Genomic DNA, 14555 nt, shown 5'->3' on the forward strand with positions numbered 1-14555 from the left:
CATTGGCCAAACCGGATAGTCTCTACGTAAAAGAATAAATGGACACAAATCAGACGTCAAGAATTATAACATTCAAAAAAACAGTCGGAGAACACTTCAATCTTTTTGGTCACTCAATTACAGACCTAAAAGTGGCAATTCTTCAAGAAAAAAACCTTCAAAAACAGGCTCCAATGAGAGACTACTGAATTGGAATTAATTTGCAAACTGGATACAATTAATTTAGGCTTGAATAAAGACTGGGAGTGGATGTGTCATTACACAAAGTAAAACTATTTCCCCATGTCAAGGTTCCTTCCCCACTCTGAACTCTAGGGTACAGATGTGGGGACCTGCATGAAAACCTCCTAAGCTTACTTTTACGAGCTTAGGTTAAAACTTCCCCAAGGTACAAACTATTTTACCTTTTGCCCTTGGACTTTCATTGCCACCACCAAACGTCTAACCTGTTTTATTTTATTAGGAAAGAGCCCGTTTAGAAACGTCTTTCCCCCCAAAATCCTCACCAAAACCTTGCACCCCCCTTCCTGAGAAAGGTTTGATAAAAATCCTCACCAATTTGCATAGGTGACCACAGACCCAAACCCTTGGATCCTAAGAACAATGAAAAAGCATTCCGTTTCTTAAAAGAAGAATTTTAATAGAAGAAAAAGTAAAAAGAATCACCTTTGTAAAATCAGGATGGTAAATACCTTACAGGGTAATTAGATTCAAAATAGAGAATCCCTCTAGGCAAAACCTTAAGTTACAAAAAGACACAAAGACAGGAATATCCATTCCATTCAGCACAGCTTATTTTCTCAGCCATTTAAACAAACTGTAGCTCGTGAAAGCTTATGCTCAAATAAATTTTTTAGTCTCTAAGGTGCCACAAGTACTCTTTTTCGTTTTACGGATACAGACTAACACGGCTGCTACTCTGAAACCTGCCACTGTTGTTTGTATCTACTGTGTTCCTGGAAAGAGCACTTCGTGTACATTGTGTGTAAACAAACACTGCATTAAACACTGCATTAAAGACCTGACTTGTATAAACCCTGTCTCCTCCTAATACAATCAACCCATCAAGGCCCTGAAGAGCAGTTAACTGCTCAGGCCAAAGGGGGCAATAGGTAGGATTCATAGAGTCTACAAGTGTGGATTTCCTGATCCTTCCTGATCTTGGAAGCGACAATCAGCATCTCTTCTGTCACCTGATTGGAGGAGTCTTTGGGCCCCTCGCAAATCCTAGAGCTGAAAGGATCTCCCCAGCTCAATCAGGTTATGCCACAAAATGCAGAATTTTAATTTGAACAACAAATTTCTGGACCTCTGACATTCAAGTCTTTCCTTTCCTAGATTATGTGCTTATTTTCAAGATTCAATATAAAAGTAAAAGGAATATTGGGGAATAATGTTATCATTTTTCTTCTCTTTTCAAATCCATCCATGTCTTAATGTTTTCCACCCTTAAAAAAGGTTTCAATGTTTTTTCCCTTCCCCCCTGCCAAGTCAAAAGAGTGATAAAGTAGCCCTTCATAAATAAACTGGTGAGCAGAATCCAGCTCTATTGAAACATGAAAGTAACAAATTGGCACATACAAACTATGGAAGAAAATGTCAATAGAAAGAAGCTTTGTTTCAGGATTCTGACAGGATAATTATTGGACAAATAACAGGAGGAGGTAAAATGTTTGAGAACTCAGCAAGAAAACTCTGACTGTGTCCTTTTAAGAAGTTTGTTTCTGCTTAAGTTTTAGGAGTGGAATTCTTACAGAATGAGACTCCAGTTGTAATTAGCAGTGTGGGCATCTTGGTTAATGACATTCCTGGAGTAATTCTTCAGTGGCTGTGAAATGCCAAAATCCTATTAAAAAGCAACTCAAAGAAAAATGGTCATTTGAGACTCAATGCACCCCCACCCACAGTCGAGTTACCTAAATTGAATGTTCTAAGGATTCATTTTCATAGTTCTTAGCTTTAAAAGATGCTGTCAATTTAAAGAGCACAATGAATGTTTATGAAAATGCAGTGGTCCATTCAGGGGTGTACCCAGTTCAGTGGTTCATGTACAGAGTGCAGCAGGTATTACTGATTACTTAGTTATTTTGGTGCAAGCCCCTTGTATGGACACTTTCAAACTGCCTTGAGAGTGCCATGTATTGATTTAGCTTAAGCACAACTTATTTAGATGCTGTGAAAAATGTAAAAGGGTAAATCAATATAAGGACTTTTAAATCATCTTAAACATGTCCATGCATAGGGGATGCATCAGTTAAGCAAATCTGTTTCTAAACCTTCTTCGCTAAACTGGCACAACTCGTAGGTAGACATGGACTTCATGTTCATTAGGAAGAGATGAGAGATTTTCCGAGCTACTATGAAATATTATACTAATAATCTCTTTATAAATAACATACAGTAAGTGCAATTTTTATTTATTTATTTTTACAAGTTCTAAAGCAGTTCAGATTCAACATACACAAAGAATAATCCTTATCAGGTAGAGATCAAGCCTCCATGGATTGGGCTGACTACCACTTTCTTGAAATGCAAAAATAATGTATTTCAAAGATATTTCCAGAAGAAAGTAACAGATTAATCTGATTAAATGAATAAGAAAGCATCTCTTGCAACCCTAACAATATACATTTAGTATTTGAATATAGTCTGAATGAAGGTTGTCAAAAGCATGCAAACTAGGAGGTGAGCAATAATGTTTCCTTTTAGATCGGTTTCAGAGTAACAGCCGTGTTAGTCTGTATCCGCAAAAAGAAAAGGAGTACTTGTGGCACCTTAGAGATAAGAAAGCTTATGCTCTAATAAATTTTGTTGAGCTACAGCTCACTTCATTGGATGCTTACAGTGGAAAATATAGTGGGAAGATTTTATATACACAAAGAACATGAAACAATGGGTGTTACCATACACACTGTAAGGAGAATGATCAGGTAAGGTGAGCTATTATCAGCAGGAGAGAAAAAAAAACACAACAACCTTTTGTAGTGATAATCAAGGTGGGCCATTTCTAGCAGTTGACAAGAATGTGTGAGGAACAGTAGGGGGTGTGTGTGTGTGTGGGGGCGGGGGAATAGTTTTACTTTGTGTAATGACACATCCATTCCCAGGCTTTATTCAAGCCTAATTTAATGGTCTCCAGTTTGCAAATTAATTCCAATTCAGCAGTCTCTCCTTGGAGTCTGTTTCTGAAGGTTTTTTGGTTGTAATATTACGACATTTAGGTCTGTAATCGAGTGATCAGAGAGATTGAAGTGTTCTCCGACTGGTTTTTGAATGTTATAATTCTTGACATCTGATTTGTGTCCATTTATTCTTTTATGTAGAGACTGTCCAGTTTGACCAATGTACATGGCAGACGGGCATTGCTGGCATGTATCACATTGGTAGATGCGTAGGTGAACGAGCCTCTGATAGTGTGGCTGATGTGATTAGGCCCTATGACAGTGTCCCCTGAATAGATATGTGGACATAGTTGGCAACGGGCTTTGTTGCAAGGATAGGTTCCTGGTTTAGTGTTTTTGTTGTGTGGTGTGTGGTTGCTGGTGAGTATTTGCTTCAAGTTGGGGGGCTGTCTGTAAGCAAGGACTGGCCTGTTTCCCAAGGTCTGTGAGAGTGATGGGTCGCCCTTCAAGATAGGTTGTAGATCCTTGATGATATATTAGAGAGGTTTTAGTTGGGGGCTGAAGGTGATGGCTAGTGGCATTCTGTTATTTTCTTTGTTGGGCCTGTCCTGTAGTAGGTAACTTCTGGGTACTCTACACAAGGTTCCCCCCCCTTCTTCTCTCCTGCTGGTAATAGCTCTCCTTACCTGATCGCTCTCATTACAGTGTGTATGGTAACACCTATTGTTTCATGTTCTCTGTGTATATAAAATCTCCCCACTGTATTTTCCATTGCATGTATCCGATGAAGTGAGCGGTAGCTCACAAAAGCTTATGCTCAAATAAATTTTTTAGTCTCTAAGATGCCACAGGTACTCCTTTCCTTTTAGATAGAGATCTTGAAATATAAGAAAAAGGGTAACAAATATAAACTGAGACAGTCTTACTTTGGCCTGATCTGCATGACAAAGTTTAGTCAATCAAAGTCTGCTTTTTCTGACATAGTTTTGTATGCATTTACACCTAAATCTGATGGCTACCAATAAACTCAACAACACAGTCACCTCCTTGAATATTGCAGAGCCACAGCAAACATACTTGTCAATGTAGTGCAAGGTAGACACCGCATTACCTGTGTCAACCCTAACAGTTCTGTAATAGCTCCACCATTATGCCCCAGGCCCCACAACAGTGGTTGTTTCAGACACAAATTTGAACTCTACTGCCCAGGGGTCACAGACACTGGCAGCCCATTCCCACACCATGGTGTTTTTGAAATGCCTTTTCATTATTGCCTACCCTGGCAAGAACACCTACTAACCCATCCACCCATGCTGGCTCCATGCACGTGCCAGGCAACTACTACATACACTCCTGCCTGGAGCAGGAAAGAAGTCATGGGTGTCCTTGGCCTGTGGGGAGAAGAGGCTGTGTAAGTGGTGCTAAGGCGCGATTGAAGCAACAGACATCTAGGTGTAGACTGCACAGGGGATACTAAAACTGGGGCACAACAGGAATGAGCAGCCATGCCAGGTGGAGGCGAAGGTACTTTAGCAAGCATACGAGAAGTGAAGGAGGCAACAACAAATCTGGGCCCGCCCTGCAGGCCTGTCACGTCTATGATGAACTGCATGCAACACTTGGCAGTGAGCCAACCAGCACCCAGAATGTGACTACAGATGCTTTGCTAGAACCTGGCACAGAGACCCCTGCAGCGTATAGACAGGACAACACCGAACAGAGACAAAAACCTTGCGGTGAGCCAGGAGCTGTTTGAAACTCTGCTGGAGTCAAGCCAGTCTTGCCAGGCAAGCATAAATGATCCTTTGATCAAGAGGAAGGGAGCTCTGGTAAGTGTAAATGCGCATTATTTGTTATAAGCATTTTTTAAAATCTTTTTGTTGCCTAAAACCGTCTCGCCTTTCCCTACTCACCCTTCTTCTCTTGTTTAAAAATGGTGCCTATCCTTCTGCATATTTACAGAACAAAGGCATTGACTTTGGATTTCTCACTTTAATTTATTTTCTAACATTTTAAAAGTAAAAAATAATCAGGCAATGCAAATTACATTGTTCACAGCAAGTCACTGCACTGTGCTCTGATAGAGATGATAAGAAAGAGGTAGAGGAAGCATTTACTTTTCCTTTCCATGATTTACTGGGAGAGGTGGGGGCACAATTCTCCCCATGCAGAGTACTTTGTTTTTCTGAACAGGTATGTCCCTTTTATCCTCTTGAGCCATCTCAGTGGAATTCTCATGGAGATACTCTGCACTTCTCTCCTGAACATTTCTAGGGATGGCAGCTTTGTTTCTGCCCATGATATGAGGCATCCCTACACCACTCTTTGACAAGTTCTGCTAACACCACTCAGTAAACAGGCAAGCAGCATACAGGGCCCTGAGCAGTTTCAGGATACCAGTTTCAGCTGGGGTCTTTGTCACCTGCAGGAGTGAGATATTAGCCAAAATGACCACTGCCTGTAAAAAAATTGGCAATATTCACTGCACTTTCCATCTCAGCATCAAACACTTTCCATGCAACATAGTACCCCTTTTCCACACACGCACACACCCCAAACTAGTCTGGTATGCACCATCACTTGAACTGCAGAGTGGTGTTTCAACAAGGTGCTCCAAAGCTAAAGTGATAATTAACATTTTTTATTAAAGGCCTTTATGAGAATAATGCAAATGAATTTTGAGACTTGTCTTTTCCTTTCCATTGCGATTTTTGCATCTAGTGCTGTTTTTTGTTTGTTTTAATCAGCAGCCTCTGCCATGGTAGCCTTAAGAGGTTCCCGCTCCATGCCTGCTGAACATCTGTTCCTGATCAGTATAAGAAAGAAGCAGACATAGGAGGATATGTTCTGCAAGATCCTCTACTGCAACTGACCATGAACACGAGGGGTGAAATGGCCGAGAGCAGGATGAAAGGCCAGGAATGGAGTGAGCAGTTGCTGCAGAAGAGGCAAAAGAGACAGAGAGGTGCAGTGGGAAGTGCCGCAGGACATTATGGCTTTGCTCAGGCACCAAATGCAGGTGCGGCAGAACATTTTGGGGCTACATGCCCAAAGACCCCAGACACAGCAGCTCTTCCAATTCATGGAAAAGTCCATGCTTGCTGCTCCCTGTATTTGCCAACAGGCTGCAGCGTGGCATGAACGCTTACCTCAAATACTTACTCCACAGCATAGAAAAACAAGGAGAACCATGACTACACTTATGATGACCTGTATTAACCACAGGATCAGCCACCAGATACCATGCACTGCATGTTTTGTAACATGAATTAAACCTTGTAATATGTTAATATGTATGCCTGTTTAATGTTGTTCTTTAAAAATATGGGCCACTATCTTACAGTGCTGCTACCATGTTTAATTTTAACTTTGTTTCCTGTTTCTATGCACACAATAAAAGTTATTTTATATATATGGCTGACTGTAAAAATGTTCCTGTAAGGCCTCCCTCAGCTGTATAACTCCATAATTGGCTCTTCTAATAGCCTTTTTGTCTGGTTGCTCAAATTTAGCAGCCAGCCGGTCCACTTCACCCTTCCAGTAGCGTTTCCTACTTTGTCTTACAGACATGTAGTAGTACACAGCATGCAGCTATAATAGGAATGTTTGTGTTGCTGAGATCCAGTCTAGTCATTAAACATTACCAGTGAGCTTTTAATTGACCAAAAACACATTCAACATTCATCCTGCACCTCCTCAGCTGGTAGTTGAATCTTTCAGTGGTGCTGTTGAGGTAGCCAGTGTAGAGTTTTATGAGCCAGGGAAGCAAAGGATAGGTTGGGTCCCCCAGAATCACTACCGGCATTTCAACATTGGCAATGGGAATACACTGGTCAGAGACGAATGTCCCTGCTTACAGCTTTTGGAAAAGTCCTAGCCCAGCCCACACTAATATTTAATGAAGCATCCCTGCTGATCCACCATTGCCTGCATAACCATGGAAAAGTATACCTTTCTGTTTATGTACTCACTGGCAAGATGGTGTGGTGCTACATAGATACATGTGTCCGGTCTATTGTCACACCACAGTTCTGGAAACCCCATTGCTTCAAATGCATCTATCATTTCCTGTACATTGCTGAAAGTCACAGCCCTGTGCAGCAGGAGATGCTTAATGGCTTTGCACACTTAGATGACAATGGTCCCACTGTGGATTTTCCAGCTCCAAACTAATTGCCTGCTGACTGATAATCTGGTGTTGCAAGCTTCTAGAGTGCAATTGCCACTTTCTTCTCCACTGTCAATGCAGCGTTCATTCCAATGTCCCTGTGCTGGACGGCTGGGGAAGCTTGGCACACAGACATCCAGGAAACTGGCTTTTTGCATCTGAAAGTTCTGCAATCAGTGCTCATCATTACAAAGCTGTATTACGAGGTACTGATTGGTGGGATCACCAGTTTCTTAGGCCCAGCAGCCAGGATCCACCATGAATGCCAGCAGCAACCTGACATTTTCATTTACTGTGTCCATCAGCAACCCGATTGTTGTTAAACGTCTCTTCCTCCTTACATACCCAATTGTAGTAGTACTCACTGATCGTTCACAAATACAGTACAGTAAAACTCAGAGTTACAAATACCACTGTTACGGACTGACCGGACAACCACACACCTCATTTGGAACTGGAAGTACTCAATCAGGCAGCAGAGACCAAAAAACCAACAACCATCAGACACTGTATAGATTACTACAGTACTATGCTAAACATAAACTATTAAAAAAATATATAGGGAACATTTAAAAAAGATTTCACAACTAAGGTAAGGAAACTTTTAATGTGTTGTTTCATTTAAATTAAGATGGTTAAAAGCAGCATTTTTCTTCTGCACAGTAAAGTTTCAGAGCTGTATTAAGTCAACATTCAGTTGTAAACTTTTGAAAGAACAATGCTAATGTTTTGTTCAGAATTACAAAGCTCTATTCCTGTGCTGTTCGTAACTCTGAGGTTCTACTGCAGAATTGTGTGTCCTATATTAACAATGGCCATGAGAATTATGTTGAGCTCTGCAGGGTCCATGCTTCTGCCAGAGAGATGGTAGAGACTGAAAAGTATCACACATGACTGTGGAAGTTTATACGAGCGTGAAAATTATGGGATGGAGAAAGTGGCATTGTGGGAACTTGATGTCTAATTCCCAGAAATTCCTGAGGAAATTGCTTATATTCCACAAAACACTGCAAAAGTGTACCACAAGGCATTGTGCTGGACAGTGGCATGCCACATGCTGGCATGCCTATCCATGATACACCATATTTTCAAACGACGCAAATGCTTGTGGTAAGAATGCACAGTGCTGATGCAAGCAGCTAAGTTTGCATGCATCTGAACAATATATAAAAGAGAGTGGCTGTATGCTGACGTAACTTATGTTGATCAAACTTTGTTGTGTAGCCACAGGCTTTTAGTGTATAATGCAGAGTCTGCATTTATACATATATGTGGTTAGCCTACTTTCCTCACAGTGTGCTTAATCCCATCAGAAAACCTCCCCTGCCTTAATAGCCATTATTTTGCTATCATGTAGGGTAGGTAACTCTATAGTACCACATTCCCTTCGTGTTTAAAAACAGAGAGAAACATCTCTTGCTCATTATCTAGCACTTCTGTTGTGTATACACTCAATATACATACAGTAAACTGAATAGTCAAATCTATAACAAATCATAAATGATTACAGATGGCACTGAGTTCTTGATAAGGATTGTGTATATGTCCTTTAGATTGTGCATCAGATAAACAGCATGACTTGTATTTTCAAACAGGTCCCAAAGGAATTAGATTCCCCTGAATTTCAGTGGAAGTTGAATATCTGATTTGTATAGGCTCATATGAAACTCACAGCATATACAGTTTATATATACTTTCCAGCATTAACATATTTCTAGCAGTAACTTGCAATTTTTAGAGCATAAATCCTGGACCAGTGTCATCATAGCTTTCTATGAATAACGATAAATAGATACTATTTTTTAAAATTAAAATTCTGAAATAAAATTAGGCCTGACATATTTAAAAAAACAGCCTTCATATTTGATGACACAATTAACTATGACTGCAAAAAACTATCAGTTAGACCCATGAGGACCTTATTGTGCCTGTTAAAGTGGAAGCCAGACTGAGGACTTCAAAAAGGTACCAGGTCCTTTATTTATTTTAGCCAAATATGAAGACATCTAAGCAACATACAAAATCCACAGTTCAAAACCTTGAATAAAAATGTGTTTGAATCAAACCCAGCCAACCTAACTATTTAGCCCAGGCAACTGACCTTACATTTTTGAAATCATTTTATTATCTGATAGGCAGCCAGTCATATTCTGAAATGTTTGCTTTATACATAGGGATTAATACGTTCTGTTTTTCCATACACAACTCCCATTGTTATACCCTAAGTTCTGGCTCCAACTGCAGAATTTACCCCTGATTTTTGAAGGTATTTAGACTTCTAAAGATGCATATAGGTGCCTAATGTTTTTTCAAAAGTGCCTAGGTTCCTGACTCTCATTGATTTCAATGGGAGTTTGGCACTTAGATGCTTTTGAAAAATCACACTCCAGGCCTATCTGCATCTTTAGGTGCATAAATACCTTTTAAAATGTGGCCCTTGGTCTTCAGTTGTTAAACAGAAAACTTTCAGCAATACACTTGATTAATGTAACACTATAATTAAGAATGTGAACAGAGCTGAAACATATACAGCAAAATCCACCACCACCACCCCCTCTCCAAAAATAAAGCAAAGCCTCAGCCTTAACACCAAGAACAGAATACATTCATTCACTGGTAGGCAGGAACCAGGGATACTTCAGTTTTAAAGTGGTCTCTCTTCAGAACAATTTTAATTAAAAACAAAGAGTATATTCTATGTTACCATCCCTGTGGTATATGAGCGCTTCACATACATAACACAAATGAACATTCTCATAACAGCCCTATAAGGTGGGCATTCTTCTAGTGCAGCTGTGAAACATGTTCCCTAATTCTGATACCGTATAGCAATACAAAAACTACAGTGCTTGGCCTTTTTGTAGGTTATACTCATTTCCTTAGATGGACGTTTAGGAGAGTTGCAGCCTTCATTTGGAAACAAATTGTTTTTTTCAAGATAAGGGGGCTTATAATAATAATAATAATAATAATACTTAATACAAAATACCTAGTTCTCATATTAGAGAGACAAGGTGGATGAGATCTTTTATCTCATTTTATCTTTTATTGTATCTTTTATTGAACCAACAAGATATTACCTCACCCACCTTGTCTCTCTAATATGCTGGGACCAAAAAGGTTACAACTATACTGCATAAACGCTCATCTAGCATTTTTCATCCATACATTGCGAAACACTTTATCAGGTTCAGTATCGTTATCTTCATTTTACAGACAGGGAAACTGAGGTACAGGGAGGTGAAGTGACTTGCCCCATCATCAGCAAAGGAGTGGCAGAACCAGGAATGGAGACCAGGATTTTGGGTCCCAGTCTAATGCTCTATACCCTAGCAATACTGCTACTTGATTGGCTTTAAAAAACCAACAACAAAGCTGTATGTGTATCTTTACATTATTCTCGCCTATGCCTCTATAGTGCCAGCTCAGCAGGGTAAGGGAGTAGTTATTGTACTAGCATAGTCTTCTGTAGATAAAGCACCATGTTACTCCCATAGCTTTACATATATAAAACATACTTTAAACCAAATAGAAAACAGCCTATCCAGGCTACAACAAATTACTCTTTCTAGCTTGGTGTGTACATTTCCCTTTACTGACCCTTGTATGGGAGTTGGTTAACTACTAACCTCTGTTCTCCACATCCTCCTTTATCTCTCTCGAGTCTGTTTTACAGAACTCTTTGCTTTGCACATCTACTTTGGGAAAAAACCCTCTGAGCGTCTAATGACCCCTTCAACCAGCACTTGCGGCCTTGCTTCATTACCCCCAACCCACTCCACCTGTGAGAATATGGGAGCATTAGGAAAGGAATTAACTCCTTGCTTGTTGGTACTAAGGTAGGATTGCTTCTCTCATCAGGGCTATGCTTTCTGTTTGTAGACGTTTAAAAACACTCTATTTTAAAAACTTGTTGTCACCAGGACACATTCACAAACACAGTAAAGTTCAGAACAAACTCAGTAATGGTAGTATCAGGGGGACATTGTTAATGACACTTATTTGCAGTTACTCAGACATTGCGGGTTTGACCCCATTTCTGGTCTCAGGAAACTTCAGATAATTGAGGCTTCAGGATGGTCTGTAATTATAATACTAGTAACTAGAGGTGAATGGTGTTGTGCCTTCCAGATATAGAGAGCAAAGTATATGCTTCCTGTCTACATGTCTTTAATTTCAGATAAGGAAAACAGCCAAGGGAGAACAAATAGAAGGTCTTCCTATGAGAGAGAAAGATGACTGTATGTTGCTGTGTAAGATCTCCTCCATCTTGAATTCCCTCACATCCCAGCCTAGAAGACAAGCAGGCAGCCTTCTTGCATTTAAAATTACAGAACACAGAATCATGGCTATAAACAGCAAAGGCCACAATATTTTGAGTTAATTCCTGATTGATGTGCTGAATGCTCCCACTAACAAAGGCAGAAGAGATTGGGGTGTAGGGAGGGAAACCAGCCAGAGGTGACCCGGACAGGGTCAGGTTGCCTCTGAATCAAGCACAGAAATGTGTTTGTACTAACTTTTTGAAAACATGTGTTGCTTTCTGTGAAATCCTCTGGCATTTGATTCACTGAAGATACCACAGAATGAATTGTTCTGACACGTTGCTAATGTCCTGGGGATGCCACACATGGGATGGCACAGGATGTCCCATTCTGAGACAGTATCACAGAGGGAGAATTGCTAGAAAGTGCATGGATGGGGGGAAATATATTATTCAAACAAACTTTTGTGAAGTATGGAATGCTGCCAGGACCTTGCTTAGTGGGATGGAATCGGCTTTCTTTCCACCTTTGCAATTCACCTTTGAACATAATTAAAACCTCAGCGATTTTACAGATGAAGTGTGTGTGTGTGTGGGGAGAGTGTTTGTTTGTTTGTTTGTTTTGTTTTATGAGAAAAGCAGGGAATCTGCCAAGCCTCGTGACACCAGTACCTGGCAGAGCAAGCAAGATGGCTGTGGTAAAGCAGCCAGAGGCTAAGCACATTCTACGGAGTTTTGAGCTCCTTTTGATTTATTTTTAATGGCCTTTTTCAAAAGCTGCTCTTTGAACCTTCCCCAGTGAAATCCAAGTTAGTGTGATTGTATTCTCATGCACCTACCAAGCGTATCCAGGAGACTTTACTTTTTTCTCTCTCTCTAATTTCCCTCTGGATTTCAAGAGTAACACTTACTGACCACCCAGATTAAGGATTCATTGCATAGTGAGAAAGTCCATTTCATTTTAATATGGCTTGTAGGTGCCAACTTGCCCACTAGCACTTGAATCACAATTCCCTTGTCTGAGATCCAAAGCCATAATTAAGATACTCAAATGTTTCTCTAATATATCATTCCTGCTCCAGAATTGAAGTAGTAGTAATAATACATTGCAGTTCTACTGGGCCTCTTATTCAAGGATCTCAACATTTTTTTTCAAATATTTAATAAAAACCTCATAACATCAGTGATTTTGCATATAGGTAAACTGAGGCATGGGGAATTTATGACTAAGATCCTGTTGCTACTGAAATCAATAGGAAATCACTTATAAAACTCACTGAGAGCAGGATTGGTGTGTATGCAACTTGCTCAACATATCTCAGTGAGTTGGTAGCAGAGTCATAAAGCAGCAGCACGAGTCCCAGTCCCTTGCTCTGATCAAACAAATAATTTCTACAATCTCTTGCATGCCACATCACAAGGCACTTGATGTAATATAATATAAATAAGATCTAGAAAGTCCTAATAAAACTTTCCTATTACAATTACACAAAATTAGTCTTCAGTCTTCTGAAATAAATTTCCTCATTTGCATACAACAGTGGGCAACTTTTGTGTAATCCTACAGCTCAGGAGAGTCAGGGGTTTCTACCATTGCATTATGTATGTCTTAGCACAGAGCAAAATCTGAATCTGCTTTGTTGTATTTAAAGCAAGCCTGGATGAATAACTTCTGGATTCCATACTGGCCAGGCTCTAGCTAGTGCCAAATTAACATGTTTCAAATATTCTTTTCCTGAATATGATGCAGACAACACACTTGTTTCTGCTAAGCAAAACTTTAGGAGCTGAGAGGGGCAGAAAAATAAATAGAATGTGGTAGATACTGTAGCTACATGAAAGAAGCCAGAATGTAGCCAGGGGATGTATTATGCAGTTCTAAGAGATGCTGCAGAAGCTACTTCTCTTTACCAATAAATCCGTCCTTGTATGTATTTCTTTTAAACAGCTAAAGGCAGAGTTTTTATTTTTACAGATTGGTATGCATAACCTAAATAAGACTTTAAAGGCCCAATCCTGCAGCCCTTACGCAGTTGAACAAATCCACTCAAGAAAGAAATTGTCTCACTGACTTCATTGGGATGCTCAAGTCAGTACAAGCATCAAGATTTGGCCCTAATTCATCCGAGTCACAATGATCTATTGAAAGCAAGATCAGCCCCAGAAAGATATGATCATTTCCCTAAGTGCATTTCCCTAAGTGAAAAAGGAAAGAAAGAACAAGAAAACTCCCTGTTTCCTCCTATTTGATATATGTGTTATAGATTTCTTATTCTCTTTTTTCATTAACTGTGAAATGACTATGAAAGCATTTTAATTGTTGCCTGAGGGTGGATAAAAATAGGAATACAAGGCACACATTATTATATACTCTGCCTATAGCCTTAACATGAAATTGTATTTTATGACATTATACATCATGTTGTAAAATGTGATCAGGAGCAAATTCCAAGCAAATCAAGATTGTTACTTGCTTGTCTTGCAGAGTGGGTGCTAATTGTTTTATAACTGCATGATCTGCACAACACCCTTTGATTCATGTAACTGATAAGCCACAACATTTGAAACACAGCTGACAACTCTGCAGTGCTGTACGTGGAAACAGATATTCTGGACAGTAGTAGTGGGTATGGATGCTGATGGCATAACTCAGAGTTATAAATGGGTTACATCATGCCCGTGGGGGGGGAGTGAGGGAGGGGGAAGGAAGGCTAAAGATACTTGGAAATTTCTCCCAGTTGTTGCTTAAACTTTCTGAGATATACACGCATCGGGGATGGGATGGAAGGAGAAGGCAGAGTTCTCCTAACTAGGGAGCAGGTAGGGAGGTGGACACAAAAGGTCAGTGAACTGATCAGAAAAACACTCCCAGGAATACAGCAGAGGCCCAGCAATCTCATGTATTGGTGCAAGAGAGGAAGAAAATGGGTATCACTATCTCACCTTGCAGTAGTGATAGGGAGGCTATTCTGGTCTCGCTCTGCTGGGCAGCAGTTGATGA

General features: G+C 40.0%; 1 long non-coding RNA gene across 1 annotated transcript in view; it reads right to left on the reverse strand.

The window, feature by feature from the left end:
• LOC119860672 overlaps positions 1 to 11016 on the reverse strand; it is a 39429-nt gene extending 28413 nt beyond the window's left edge. Inside the window, exon 1 of the long non-coding RNA XR_005294601.2 lies at positions 10920 to 11016. This is a non-coding gene — a long non-coding RNA (uncharacterized LOC119860672). The remainder of the gene's footprint in view (positions 1 to 10919) is intronic.
• Positions 11017 to 14555: the final 3539 nt, after the last annotated feature.

Source organism: Dermochelys coriacea, chromosome 8 (assembly GCF_009764565.3).
Source record: "Dermochelys coriacea isolate rDerCor1 chromosome 8, rDerCor1.pri.v4, whole genome shotgun sequence".
Classification (NCBI taxonomy): domain Eukaryota; kingdom Metazoa; phylum Chordata; order Testudines; family Dermochelyidae; genus Dermochelys; species Dermochelys coriacea.